The sequence below is a fragment of the Tiliqua scincoides genome, chromosome 1, assembly GCF_035046505.1.
Source record: "Tiliqua scincoides isolate rTilSci1 chromosome 1, rTilSci1.hap2, whole genome shotgun sequence".
NCBI lineage: Eukaryota > Metazoa > Chordata > Lepidosauria > Squamata > Scincidae > Tiliqua > Tiliqua scincoides.
Window position 1 is genome coordinate 129361783 of NC_089821.1, and position 15949 is coordinate 129377731.

The 15949-nt window shown below is 44.2% G+C and overlaps 1 protein-coding gene across 1 annotated transcript in view; it reads left to right on the top strand.

The window, feature by feature from the left end:
- Positions 1 to 15949, top strand: part of SPAG16 (sperm associated antigen 16) — a 521477-nt gene that overhangs the window by 358008 nt on the left and 147520 nt on the right. The window lies entirely within an intron of this gene.

Here is a 15949-nt window from a genome sequence, read left to right on the forward strand (position 1 = left end):
CTGAAAAACCCCTTGATCTTATCCTTTTCATGGCTATTTGTAATTTGCATCTTCCTATTTTGCTGGCCAATTTTTTCCTATTTCACTTTCTATTTCATTAAGAATGATGCCAGTTAATTAAAGATGTTGTTTGGAAAATCTAAAGATTTAATCTAAAGATTGCGACCCACTTCCGGTTTTCAATTGCGAAACAGAAAGTGAGTTGCAATCTTTAAAAAAAACAAAACTTTCCGAGCCTTGGGGAGCCCTGCGGAGGCTTCCACAGGGCTCCTCACACCCCTAGGAGGCTGCTACTGATACCAGTGAATAAAATAAAGCCCCTGTTGCCCCTGGCAGCGGCACAATCCCAGGGATCACATCGATGCATTTCCCTCTCCCCACTCCTTAAAGGGACAGAGACAGAACTTATCAGGCTGAGGCATCATGACGCCCCAGTTTGAGAACCTCTGCCCCATATGCACACCAGCAGCTTCCAGGCACTGCGGGTAAGGTAGCAACAGGGGCAGCCTGTGAATGGTTCAAGAGAGGATCAGGGTAGGAATGGGCAGGAGGTCTGGTCTAGAGGGTAGAGCCTCCATTTGCCTGAAGATTAACATCCACAAGGTCGCCAGTTTGAGGCCACCGGCACCGTGCGACCTTGAAGCAGCTGGCAAGCTGCAGCTGAGCTGTTCCATCTGCTCAGAGCGTGGGAGGAAGGAGGCCAGAATGTCAAACCAGATCGGAGTGTAACACCTTGAATGTAGTGGTTCTTGAAAGAAAGAACCTTCTTTCAATTTGTAAAAATCCCTGCGTGGATTTAATAAGCCTGCCTGTGTAAACCGCCTTGAATAAAGTCTTGAATAAAGACCAAGAAAGGCGGTATATAAATACTGTATATTATTATTATTATTATCTCAACAGCAGCAGCAGCACATACTGGGATCCTGTCCCCCTTTCCCAGCCCAGACCCAGCTCTGAAGTTCCTTGGTCTTATGCCAGCTAAATAGCTGGCATAGGTCCAAGGAGACCTATTGTCAGCCTGGCTGCCTACTGGGATGTAAGTAAAAAGTAGTTTTACTTACCTCTCCTGGACCATCTGATAATCTTTCCTGCCATTGGGTGCAGCACATGCTCTGTTGGCACCGCTGCATCCTGAAACTGGTCAATCCTAGCCTATCAGGGACCATTCTGTAAACAGTTTTTCCAGATCCTTTGCAGTGATCTCCCAAAAAATTCAAAAATGTGCTCTTTTGATTTGGGGAGGGGTGGGGTCAAACTTTTCATGAAACTCCCCCTTTTGGTTCAGCACTAAAACTGACTTTTTCATAGTCTTGTTGAAAAGCATAGGACTTAAGGACTTTCCCTAAACTCAGTTATTATTGAATTACAGGGGACAGAAGTGACCCACTCCTTCAACCTTTGTGATTGCCTTCTTAGTTACTGTTTTCAAAGGCTATAGGCAGGATATCATTTGTGTAACATTTGGGGGAAGTCAAGGGTGGTTCTTGTGGATTCCTAGAAGTGCTTTCCATCCTTCCCTCATAATCTGAGCACTGTCAAAAGCATCTCATAGAATGGAATGGAGAAGCAAGGCAGCTCTACCTGGTTTGGCAGATGTTTCTGGGGTTGTACTACTGGCCTGTTGCTGTTTCTACTGTGTTCCCTTGACAGCAATGCTAGTTTATGCAGAAACCTTGGAATGCTTCTCATTAGGACATTCCCACATGAGGGACAACAACCCCCTAAAGAATATTCTTCATGATCAAATATGATTAAATGAAACAAGGTCTTGTCTGCTGATGTTTTGTAGATTAGCATATTATTTCTATAAAGAATATTACATCAGGCATTAAATGCTGTGCTGAAATCATTGGTCGACAACCTTAGTAACTTAATTAGAAAAGATAGAAACTGCCAGTAGAGGGTTGATTAAACAGAGTGAGGGGTGCAATTTTAGAAGCTGTAATTACAGTTATATAAATTTATCGTAGATACTTTGGAAGGCAAACAGCTGAACTGTAGGTACACACGCACTCTGCTGTCAAATTATTCAAGCTAATCTTTCAGTCTAAAATTAAACCGCAGTGCTCTATTGAGTATATTTACTTCCATGGAAGTTGGTTCCACTGAAATGCATGGGGCTTTTTTCCAAGTAAATATGCCTGGGATAGGGATGTAGGATTGTTTTTTAAATGCATGGGCTCACCACATAGCAATATGTTATTTTTATCAGAATGGGCAAATAATTTGTCACTATTCTTGTCTTGTTCATCTTTGGGGAAAAAAATTGTGGTTTCAGATTAACAACATATGGGATTCTTTGCCATGTATTTTATTCTACAGCTGAATGTAGGTTCCTGAGGATAACAAGGGAAAAACTCTCCATGGAAGCCCACTTACCAAAGGCTTCATTGGAGCTTGCCTTTGTCTAGAGGCAACATGTCAAGGCCTACAGTGTCAAAACAGTACAGAAGGGCAGATGCAATACAGGATGTTACACTAGTCATGTGCTGGGTTATAAAAGCACATGCGATGATGGTTTTTGAGAACTGAGTAAAAGAAAAAGAGTTACAGCCTGCTCATCAGGCAGAGCTAGTGAAAGCACTTTCATTGCCATTAAGGCTGGACATTGTAGAACACAAAAGGACAGAACTCTTTGCCTTTAGGATCCAAATTCAACAATGAACTTATAGAGACAAAGATGAGCAAAACAGATCAGCAAGCATTATTGGAATATCTCTCCCTTAGGCCTTTATCCTTTCCTTACAACCCAGTTCTCTACCACAGACCTATGTTTCATTATATATCTGGGCATCACATTTCACTACAGGTACTCTTGGGCTTCCCATCGTAGCTCAGTATTTAACTTGGCCAAGCTTTCATCATTGGCAATTGCAAGATTTTACTGTACCCAGGGCAACATATATGTACCGGCAGCCCGGGAAGTTATAAAGCTAGGATTGTAACACAAGCTCTATATGGTGTCCTGGTCTGGTTCAAGGTGTAGTTCAGATCAAGTTATAGAGCGTATTAAATCTACTTTTCTTTGGAAAATTCTAGGCATGCCATGCTGCGTCCCCTATACCGTTTTATGCCTTGAATCAGGTCTTATTAAGTTGAACACACTGGCATGGCTAAGATTTGCAAAATTCTGGCAAAATTCTGATGTACCAATTGATATCAGACATGCTCCTGCCATGTGGGATCACTGTACTGTTTGCTAAGTTGAAATCTATAGATATTGAGAGGCTGGGCATGATGGGTCAAACTGCAGCATTTAGAGCAATCAGGAAGAGAACTCTTGATATTGATTGCCCTTCCATATACTGTGTCAGTGAGGCTACTCTTGGTTTCTCTGGCCCTCAGAAGAGCCTCCAGACCCAATCAGAACAGATCTTCAGTCAGGGATGGAGGGCTTGAGTCCCCCCCAAAATCTGCAGAATCCAACATCCACAGATTTCAGTATCCATGGGGGTTCTGGGAATGGAACCCCCACAGATAATGAAGGCTGCCCCATATTCTTTTATTAACACTTTTCATGGTATAACTAGTTATTTCTGTTTGAGTACTGAGGAAAGTCTCCCTTCTCCCTGTTCCAAACTGCAATTTTATTTATTTATGACAGATATTTGGACCATGTATGAGGGAGTTAAGGGAAATACTGGAGTTAAATAAGATAAAGGAGAAGTGGGTTTAAAAGATATATAACCCACAAGGTGCTCATTTTCACAGATGGTTGGCAACCTTCAGTCTCGAATTTGTGTTAATGGAGCCAGAAGAATGAATGTGTATGGAAGTGGATTTTAAATTTATCTTAAAACAACTATACCAGAATATATTAGATGATGATGATGATGACACCTTTATTGGCATATACATCATGACAATATACCAGTAAAATCACACAGCAAATCCATAATCATGTAAGACACACCCAAAGAGAGGAACCTAATAGAAATGCCCCATACACTAGCTTGTTGCCGAACTAAGCTTTTGCTTCCATGTCCTCTGCAAGTCAACCTAACCAACTCACGAGAAGGCGCAAACGTGCCATAAGGCACATTTGTGACCCTCCTGGGCTGGCGCAAGGGACTTGCGCCAGCCCAAGGGCACCTCAGCATTGCGCCCTTTATTATTTTGTAAACTGCCCTGGGAATAATTTATAAAATGGTACAAAAATATAAAAATATATATATTGCTGGAAACACGATCAGAGCCATTAATACCTGCGCTGTGCCCTTGATCAGATACCCAGCGGGTATAATAGATTGGACCAACAATGAACTAGAGACCCTGAGCAAGAAAACACAAAAATTATTGACAATTCACCATGTATTTCATCCTAAAAGTGACATTGATCGGCTGTATTTAGCTCGCAGAAGTGGAGGTCATGGCTTATTACAACAGACAGTGGAGGAGGAAAAGCATGGCCTCCATAACTATGTATGTAACAGTAGGGAGAAACTTCTAAAAGTGGTCAAAAGTGAAAATGTTATCTCTGAATCAGAGACAAAAGCGGACTACAAAAAAGAAGCATTCACCTGCCGGCTTAATAGCTGAATAGACAAACCTTTACATCAGGGGTGTCCAAAGTTTTTGGCAGGAGGGCCACATCATCTCTCTGACACCGTGTCGGGGGCCAAATTAATTTACATTTCAAATTTGAATAAATTTACATAAATGAATATATTAAAGATGAACTTATATGAATGAATGAAGGTCTTGCAGTAGTTCAAGGCCTATAAAAGGCCTTGCACAAAGCAAGGCTGGCCTTTCCTTTGCTGCCGCTACTGCATCACAGAAGTGAAACAACAAACAGTGGAGGAAGCCCTCATCCCACAGCTCACGTGAGAGGCCAAACAGTTGCCCTCACGCTGAGAGCAGTTGCATCAGGCCAGTGTGTGCTCCAACAAATCTCTGGAGGGCCAGAGGCTCATTGGAGGCTAGGGGCTCCCTGAGGGCCACATAGAGAGACCTTGAGGGCCGCAAGTGGCCCCCGGGCCGGGGTTTGGGCACCCCTGCTTTACATGGACAATTTTTCAAAAACATTGACGGCATCTGTGACAAACAGACCACCTGGACCTGGCTTAGAGATGGATGTTTGCGCAAAGAGACGGAAGGTATCCTGTTTGCAGCCCAAGAACAGGCCCTTCAGACGAATGTGATGAAACCCAGAATTCAGGGTACCAGTAACTACAGCCTATGCCGACTATGCAAAAGATGGGACAAGACTGTAAACCACCTGTTTTGTGAATGTTCCAAAATTGCCAATACCGACTATAAACGAAGACACAATGATGTTGCACGATTTATACACTGGGCCTTATGCCAAAAATATGGCTCAGACTACAGAACCAACATGGTGCCCAAAAGAGCCAAATTTCTTCCAGCTCCTAGAAAGCAAGCCTTAGTTCTCACTAAGATGGGAAACAGACATCTAGACTGTACCACTTTTGACTGCTGGTGGAAGCATGTGTGCTTTCATGTTCCTCCATGCAAAGGAGTTCCTGAAAACTAGCATATGAGGGAGAAGGCAAGTGTAGGACCCTTCTCCTTCCCATTTAGATGTTAATGTGTAGAGAGTTTTTTGGAATAGGGAAGTATGCATTCATGTGAGCCCCTACCTGCAGTCTTGATACAGGATTATATAGGCAGCAACAGAGATCAGCCAAATCAGACACTGGAAGAGGGTCCACAAGCTCCCAAGGGCCTGGCCAGCACCCACTCCATTGTTTCCTTCTCCAGTCCTCTCTATCTGCTAATGGGCTTCTTCAGAGGTCCTTGTAATGACTTGCAGCCCAATGCAATGGGCACCTTCTGCTGATGGAATGACTGTTCTGTCAGTGGAAGGTCTACTCTGTTGGCACCTGGTTGTTGTAGCAATGCACACAGCAGGGCCAGTGACCACGCACACATGCCACTGGAGTGCCCAGGCACTGCCTGATGAGGTGAGTTGGCACATGGGATGGGCTTTGGATGAGTATCAGGGCTACTGGAAGGCATGTCAGTGGAGGGCAGAGAGCAGTTATTAGTGGCAGTGGAGCCACCAATACCCTATGCTCCCACTTGGCCCCACCATACCCCATTGGGTGCACTTGAACTTGTGGCAGCCAGCCACAGATATGATTGGGCCATGACTTCTTTATGACTGAACCCCTTGTTAGCACCAAAACGTTCATAAAACTATGACGGGCAACACTTCACACTCCACACCATCAGTTAAGCTGAGTCACCAAGTGGGATTATTTTCTTGCTCTTTCTAAAGTTAAGTTTTTGCTATGCTCAGAATTCTGGAAGGGTAGGATGTCCATCACAAACTTCAGCTCAACATTAATGAAGGTGAGAATTAATTTGGAAAGTTTCAAAATCTATATAGTCATTTTTAATTATGGAAATGAAGAAGATAACTTTGCTTTTTTAGTTAAATAACGTTATGTCTATGTTTTATTCATATGACTTCAAGAGACCTGAGCTCAGGCCGCCTGAAATGTTTGAGCTGGCTATAGCTGAGTAAAAGCTAAGTCCTTTAGTTGTTAGGAGGAAGAAAAAAAAAAAACTTCGAACAGTAAGACATAAGGAAAAAAAATATTGCCTTATATATATATTCCCCTGGAGTGTAGTGCAGTGTGGGCACCTGCTCTTCAAAAGGCTCTGAGTGAATAACACTGGAGCTGACCAGAATAGCAGATTGCAAAAGTCCTTGCTAACGTGGTGCTCAGACTGTTAGTATGCAGGGATAACCAGACAAAAATGTGGTGCGGTGCTTTCAGCAAAGTTCCAAAAGACATTCTCAAAGAGCAAAGAGAACAAGCCATCCCTCTGGATACTGAATACCAAAGAAGAAACCATGGTGGAAGTTTCTACTAGTTCACTAAAAACGCCAGTGGTCAGTTTTTGTCCCGGTCAAAATTTCATGCCGCAAAATGCCCAAATGAAGGTCTTTTTTGGTCTGGTCTGCTTCACAACCCAGCAGAACCAGGGCTGATTTTTTCCACTGAGGCTTTCCACAAAAGCCTCTTAAATATCTGTCTCTGTGGTTCATGTGATCAGCCTTCCAAATCCAACTGTCCACAAATTACATTTGATTGCCACTCCTGAATTTATATCATGTACAGACCCTGTCTCCTCTTAGTCAGAGATCTATTATGTGAAGGATTTGGAAAAATCCAAATTCTACAAATACCATAGATATTCGCCTATAAGGCAACCTCACAGATAAGGTGAGGGCAGGTTTTCAGCCAAAAATCGTGGAAAATTCCATGACCCTTGGAAAATTCGGTGGGGGGTGGGACTTAGGGGAAGGTTCTTGTGAGGAAGTCCTGCAGCTTGCTCTGGGGCCTGATTGAATGGGAGGAAAGAATCTGAATCCTGCCACTATTTTTGAAGACATTAACAAGGTGCTTATGCAGTACTGTATGACATTCCCTGCTTCTGTGCAATGGAACAGCCCAAAGGGAGGGAGGAAGCAAGAGGAATTTTTCTGTAATTGAATTGACTTTGTAGATGGCAGAATTTAAAACTCAGCGGCAGCCTGCCTGTCTGCTGAGTCACATGCTGGCAAGGGTCTCCCTGCAAGAGGGAGCTGTTGGGAGAGGCAAAGCATGGCTAGCTGGAGCTGACCTCCTGCCTGCCACTCCTCTGGGCTTCTCCTTGCTGCCACAACACCCCTGAACTGCCCTGATCCCCTGATTGACCTGCAGATAGGACAAGGAGATGGTCTACACTGGATTTTTTGGGTAAAATGTCTCACCTTATAGGTATCTACTATATGCAGACAGACTTTGAAGAAAAAGAAAGAAATGCAGTTATTGTAAATGTGATTTCAGCCAGCAAATATTACATCTTTGTACATTCCCTTTTCTTTTCGTTATAAATGGAATGGGGAGGAAACACTGGCTTAATTACTCAGTACCCCAAGTCTGTTGGACTACTTGAGACAGCACTATTCAGCTGGTGGCCTAAAAGTTGATAGCCCTGCTTACAACTCTTGGCTCCTAAATTTATTTCCTCATAAAATGACCAAATCTGAGCAGTACGACTTGCATATCTGTAGCCTTACATATTCTAATAATGCATATTAATTTAGGTTTCCAAAAGGCACTATTGGTGTTTTGGTGTCTCTTTTCTGTTCAAACAATGTACATGGCAACTTAGAAAAATACAAAGCACTATTAAAGACCAGGAGCAGACAGCAACATTCTTATCTGGACCGTGCAGTGCCAGAACTTGCATTCCAGCAGCGCAAGGCCCTTTATGACGCCAAAAAAGGTCGCTGTCATGTGCTTCCAGGCTGCTGTCGCAAATGGGCAACTGTGCTGTATATACTGCAGCAGCTGTCAAAGCCTCCACATGAACAGTAAGTTGGCAGTGGAGGTATGTTATGGATGGGCAGGGGGAGCATAGGGGGAGGGGTACATAAGAACATAAGAACATAAGAACAGCCCCACTGGATCAGGCCATAGGCCCATCTAGTCCAGCTTCCTGTATCTCACAGCGGCCCACCAAATGCCCCAGGGAGCACACCAGATAACAAGAGACCTCATCCTGGTGCTCTCCCCTACATCTGGCATTCTGACTTAACCCATTCCTAAAATCAGGAGGTTGCGCATACACATCATGGCTTGTACCCCATAATGGATTTTTCCTCCAGAAACTCGTCCAATCCCCTTTTAAAGGCGTCTAGGCTAGACGCCAGCACCACATCCTGTGGCAAGGAGTTCCACAGACCGACCACGCGCTGAGTAAAGAAATATTTTCTTTTGTCTGTCCTAACCCGCCCAACACTCAATTTTAGTGGATGTCCCCTGGTTCTGGTATTATGTGAGAGTGTAAAGAGCATCTCCCTATCCACTCTGTCCATCCCCTGCATAATTTTGTATGTCTCAATCATGTCCCCCCTCAAGCGTCTCTTTTCTAGGCTGAAGAGGCCCAAACGCCGTAGCCTTTCCTCATAAGGAAGGTGCCCCAGCCCCGTAATCATCTTAGTCGCTCTCTTTTGCACCTTTTCCATTTCCACTATGTCTTTTTTGAGATGCGGCGACCAGAACTGGACACAATACTCCAGGTGTGGCCTTACCATCGATTTGTACAACGGCATTATAATACTAACCGTTTTGTTCTCAATACCCTTCCTAATGATCCCAAGCATAGAATTGGCCTTCTTCACTGCCACCGCACATTGTGTCGACACTTTCATCGACCTGTCCACCACCACCCCAAGATCTCTCTCCTGATCTGTCACAGACAGCTCAGAACCCATCAGCCTATATCTAAAGTTTTGATTTTTTGCCCCAATGTGCATGACTTTACACTTACTGACATTGAAGCGCATCTGCCATTTTGCTGCCCATTCTGCCAGTCTGGAGAGATCCTTCTGGAGCTCCTCACAATCACTTCTGGTCTTTACCACTCGGAAAAGTTTGGTGTCGTCTGCAAACTTAGCCACTTCACTGCTCAACCCTGTCTCCAGGTCATTTATGAAGAGGTTGAAAAGCACCGGTCCCAGGACAGATCCTTGGGGCACACCGCTTTTCACCTCTCTCCATTGTGAAAATTGCCCATTGACACCCACTCTCCGCTTCCTGGCCTCCAACCAGTTCTCAATCCACAAGAGGACCTGTCCTCTAATTCCCTGACTGTGGAGTTTTTTCAGTAGCCTTTGGTGAGGGACCGTGTCAAACGCCTTCTGAAAGTCCAGATATATAATGTCCACGGGTTCTCCCGCATCCACCTGCCTGCTGACCTTTTCAAAGAATTCTATAAGGTTTGTGAGGCAAGACTTACCCTTACAGAAGCCATGCTGACTCTCCCTCAGCAAGGCCTGTTCGTCTGTGTGTTTTGAGATCCTATCTTTGATGAGGCATTCCACCATCTTACCCGGTATAGATGTTAGGCTGACCGGCCTATAGTTTCCCGGGTCCCCCCTCTTTCCCTTTTTAAAAATAGGCGTGACATTTGCTATCCTCCAATCTTCTGGCACCGTGGCCGTTTTGAGGGACAAGTTGCATACCTTAGTCAAGAGATCTGCAACTTCATTCTTCAATTCCTTAATAACCCTTGGGTGGATGCCATCAGGACCCGGTGACTTATTGATCTTTAATTTATCAATGAGGTCTGAAACATCTTCTCTTTTAACCTCTATCTGACTTAACTCCTCGGTCAGGAGGGGCCGTTCGGGCAGCGGTATCTGCCCGAGGTCTTCTGCCGTGAAGACAGATGCAAAGAACTCATTTAATTTCTCTGCCATCTCTAGATCCCAACAGCAGCAATTTGCACCAGGATTCTATTCCATGTTTCCCAAGCCATCCAGCCTCTTTTCTGTTCTTGGACCTATACCAGCAAAATGGCCGGTATAGGTCTGAGGATACCCGTAGGTGATCGAGCAGCCTACCAGGGGTAAATAAAAATATTTTCTAATGATCACCCAAGGGACATTCCAACTCTTAACAAACCATGATTCTATGATAGGAGCACGGTGTATTTTTACTGTCCTCCTGCTGGCAGCCCCATTCTCTCCCCCCCCCCCCCACAGCATTGGATGCAGCATGTGCTCCGCAAGTGTGACCGCCTCAACATTAATTGTGGGTGATAGAATTGGAGCGTAAGGATGCAATCCTATGCACATGCTGCTGAGAGTAAGTCCTTCTGAATTCTGTGGGGTTTACTTCTAAGTAATGTGCATAGAGTTGTGCTGCCATTTTTTTTAATACTTAAAATGAAGATGTTCAATAAACTGAAAATAGGTATAATTGGGTAGTGGCGGAGTACATTTGTATGTGAGTGTATAACCGTTTATTTTGCTGTATAAACAACCTTGGCAGCAACTGTTACCTTGCACATGCCTGATCTTGTCTGATCTCGGAAGCTAAGCAGGGTCGGGCCTGGTTAGTACTTGGATGGGAGACCACCTGGCAATACCGGGTGCTGTAGGCTTATACCATAGTCTTTCGAGACTGAAGGTTGCCAGCCAAACAACCTTGAAAATGACTTTTTGTTAAAAAGCAGTATATAAATATTCTTAATCATATAAGATTTAAAACCATTTCCTTTGTAAAATTAATGGTGAAGACATCTGCATTCCCTTATCACAGGGGTGCCCAAACCCTGGCCCGGGGGCCACTTGCGGCCCTCAAGGCCTCTCAATGCGGCCCTCAGGGAGCCCCCAGACTCCAATGAGCCTCTGGCCCTCCGGAGATTTGTTGGAGCCTGCACTGGCCCGACGCAACTGCTCTTGGCATGAGGGCGACTGTTTGACCTCTCTGTGTGAGCTGTGGGTTGAGAGCTCCCTTCACTGCTTGCTCTTTCACATCTGTGATGCAGCAGCGGCAGCAAAGGAAAGGCCAGCCTTGCTTTGTGCTAGGCCTTTTACAGGCCTTGAGCTATTGCAAGACCTTCATTCATTCATATAAGTTCATCTTTAATATATTAATTTATGTAAACTTATGTAAATTTATTCAAATTTTAAATGTAAATTAATTCTTTTTTTCTCCGGCCCCTGACTCAGTGTCAGAGAGACAATGTGGCCCTCCTGCCAAAAACTTTGGACACCCCTGCCTTATCATAACAACAACTGTATTCCCCTCTTAACTATTTTTCAATTTGAACTGGCCTTGGGCTCTTAAGCCCAAACCAGTGGTGTCAGGCACTTAATTGTATGCAAAGGGAAATGTACCAAAGCCCATTCATTTCAAGAGGCATAGGTATGCCTATGTGCACAAGATCAGGCCATAAACAATTAGTGTGTGTGGTACAGACAATGATTTTCATCATTTTTCATCTCACAGCACACTGTCAAGGCACACCATCAATTTTTTTTTTACAGTTGACAAGACACACCTTGCTGCTGGTGGAAGGTTCACCCCCCCCCAATGGCCCTGCTAATAAGTTACCCTCCCCCAGACTCCTACGCGTTTGTGGCACACCAGTGTGCCACAGCACAGTGGTTGATAATCGGAATTAAGAGATTGATGTGAACATGTGTGGTTGCATTCTATATACTTTCTATTCTTCTCTATTCATACACAACAATTCTGTTTTTTTTTCAATTATCTTCAAGGCTCATGTCCTATAGAAAATATGCTTAATATCAGCCATCCATCTCATGTTCTTTGTTTTCCTCACCACCTTCCCCCACTCCCCCAGCAGAAATGCAAACATTTCAGGTCAGTCTTCCATTGATTTACCAAAGGACAAATAATGTCAGACAGTTTTTATACCAAAACAAAATTTCAATTTTGTTTACCTTTTCAGTAGTCCAGCTTGATGTCAGTTACCATTTAGCTAGGCCAATAGTGTTGATATTTGATGTCAGTTCTTATTCATTACTGAACCAAACGATTCAAGATTCAGATCTTTTAAATGTTTCCATGGATAGCAAAAATAAAGAAGGAGCTGACTGGCTACAGTTGACAGACAGAAACAGGGTAAAGAACTGAATATAAAACCAAAAGATACCTGATGTTGTCCTTTATGTATTCAGAGTAGTCAATGCTTTGCATAAACTCAAAGTCATTCGTTAACAAAGGTCACTTACTAACTTCAGAGATGTATAATTACAGATGCGAAAGGGCTAATAAGGTCTTCCTTAGGTGACTGATGTTGTTAATTGTGCAAAACATAATTTTAAAGTAGGGTTATAGTGAAATACAGATATTGGTCTTGTTATTTAACACATTAATGGTTCAATCCTATCCTTCATTTGTGACAGCGGAACTTGTGTGTTCCACTGTCAAAAATGCAGCACCTCAAATGACATGCTGCTGCCAGGAGCTTTGGAGCTGTCGATGCAAAGGGTCAGTGGCTCTCCATGTCTGATGCCATGACGCCTGGCCTGTGCAAACTCAGGTAAGTTGGTGGAGGGGCAGATCGTGGGTGAGGAGGGCAAGGATTGTGGAGGAAGGCAGGGGATGGGGAGCAGACTGGAGAGGTAGAGCTCTGCAGCAAAGGCACATGTCAGATCATAAACCTTGATTTTCTAGACCACCCCACCCCCTTCCTCTCAGACTTACCCAGCAAAATTTGGATAATTACAATGTTTAGCAACCAGTGACATTCCTAGGAGGACAAGGGGGGCGAAAGCCTCGGGGCACCATGTGGGAGGGGCAGCAATATTGCTCCCCCACCCAGTTGTACACCCCCGTCACCAATGTCACTACTCTCCCTCCTCTGCTTTAAAAAAATAGTGGAGGAGGGCGGTGAGGCCTTGGAACGGTGCAAAAAAGCTCCAAAGGTGCCATAATTGCAGCTACCCTCAGAGCCTTTCTGTGCCACTCCAATGGCTGCTATTTTTTTAAAGTGGAGGGGTGGGTGGGCAGGGGGCTGGCAATTGCAGTTGGCTATTGCAGCCATATCTGAGCCTTTCTGAAACGCCCACCTGGCTTCCTCCTTTTTAAACAGGGGAAGGAGGGGTGGGCTTGAGGAGGAGGGTGGGCTCTCTGAGGAGGAGAGCAGGCTCTCCTCAAGACTGCCCCTCTGTTTCAAGAGGAGGAGGCTGGACAGGAGTTTCAGAAAGGCTCAGAGTGACTGCTCAATTACAGCCACCTCAGAGCCTTTCCCAGCTGCCCACCCTCCATTCCCACAAAAAATGGGGGAAGAAAGAGGAGTCCAGAGTGGCGTGGAACTGTGCTGAGAATGGCTGTGAACTCGCAGTCATTCTCTGTGCTGTTCGGGAAATAATTATTGTGACGTGATGATGTCACCGCGATTACTTCCTGATGAGGGGACCCCCACCCCCTCCAGCTGCCAGTGTCAGCAACACTAGTCACTTCATGGAGGCATTAGCTTGTGTTTTCCTGAATAGTAAAGCCCAAGTATTATGCCTTTGAAGAGAACAGATTTGGCATAGTGGGTACCACAGAGTTTCAAGAAAGAAGGGTCCATCCTCTGTTATGTTATATTCATATCATATTTAGCAACTGGGATTTTTGTAGCGCCAATGAAAAATAAGCCCAAAGGATGTACATGAATTCACCTATACTGCTGCTGGTTGGGAACACGCTTTAAACTGATTTACAGTGGGAATGTTTATGGAGTACCATCTGAGATTTCATTACCCATGACTGCTGCTATCAGAGTGAATACCTAATGGGGTAATGATCTTTAGTTTAAAGATGGCACCCAGTTCACAACAGCCTTCAAAAAACTACAGCAATTATCATTCTTCCCCTCATCTGACTGCACAACTCCTGGAATTGAGAGGCACTGCTTTGATGGATAAAAAGAAAAATAAATTGATTAGCCTAAGCTCCTTTTAAAAAAATAGCACAGCAGAGGAATCCGCTGTATAAAGTGCAGTGTCAACTCTGTATAGCAATAACTCTGCAGGGTGTACAGTGATCTTGAGCTCCGTATGTAAATTTATGCAAAGAACATTTGCAAGCCTAGCATGTACTCTTCTTTTTAACCACAAGGAACTTCTTAGGCCTTGATTTGGCAAAAGGCAGAAAGACGTCCTCTGTTTTGCACAGCTAGGGAGAAGCATGCAGAGCAATTCTAAACAAACAAGAGAACATTAATCCACTATTATTTGACAGTTTCTGGTACAAGAAACATTGCTAGGGAGGGGAATCTTCATTTTGATTCATGTTTTTACCCAAAGCTCGGAACATCATTAATAGGAAATATTTTTCAAATATGAAAGAATATTCCTCTTCCATAGATGTAAAATGTTCTGGCTAGAAACATTCAGCTGAGTGGTATGGATTGTTGGCTGAATGTTATCACAATGGCACATAAAGCAAGATTTGCCTTGCTGACCAAGGACCCATCTAGTCCAACATTCTGTTTCCAGCAGTGGCCAGCCAGAAGTTTCTGGGAAACCAACAAGGAGAGCATGGCCGTCCTCTTCTCTACGCCATTCACATATCTTGCTCAGAGATGTACTGCCTCTAAAGACAGAGGTTCCATTCAGGTGTCACGGCAAAGCATATCCCATACAAATTAACCTAGTCCTTTTTAATAAGACAGCTGTAGTTGTGTGACATTATACAGAATAGGGCTGTAGAAAATCTGGCTCCTCCTTTAGGTCCCAGCACTGACTTTTCATGACCTAGTGCAGGGGTGCCCAAACCCCGGCCCTGGGGCCACTTGTGGCCCTCGAGGCCTTTCAGTGCGGCCCTCAGGGAGCCCCCAGTCTCCAATGAGCTTCTGGCCCTCTGGAGCCCACACTGGCCCGACACAACTGCTCTCAGCATGAGGGTGACTGTTTGACCTCTCATGTGAGCTGTGGGATGAGGGCTCCCTCCACTGCTTGCTGTTTCACGTCTGTGAGGCAACAGTGGCAGCAAAGGAAAGGCCAGCCTTGCTTTTTGCAAGGCCTTTTACAGGCCTTGAGCTTTTGCAAGACTTTCTTTCATTCATATAAGTTCATCTTTAATATATTCATTTATGTAAACTTATGTAAATTTATTCAAATTTTAATGTAAATTAATTCTTTTTTTTTTTTGCCCAGCCCCCGACACAGTGTCAGAGAGACGATGCGGCCCTCCTGCCAAAAACTTTGGACACCCCTGACCTAGTGCAAGCCAGCTCTGGTTTACACTTTATCTGTCAGAATGCACTCCCACTGTAGATAATGCTAGCAGAGATGGTAGAACATAAGAACTTGCTATTAGCACCTATGCAGAACATAGTATCAGGGAGTTGCATTTTGTTTTTAATTGTAAGAACAAGGCCTTTTATAACAGCCATAAAGAATCTGGCACTCTAGCACTGGTACCTAGCGCCCATTTCATCAGATGCCATTAGGTATACATATTGATAAAGTTAATACTAAGGTACTTGTAGGGGGGGGCGGTAACCTGAACTTCTGAATTTCCCATTCTTGGAATTTATGTGGGCTGCATGATCTAATGAGCTGGTTCACAGCTAAGTAATTTGCTTACCATTTAGTTGGAGAAAGAAGAAGATACTCAATAACAAACAACAACAAAGGATAAAGCTACTGTAGCCTAACAATTCAGTAGCTCCCTTG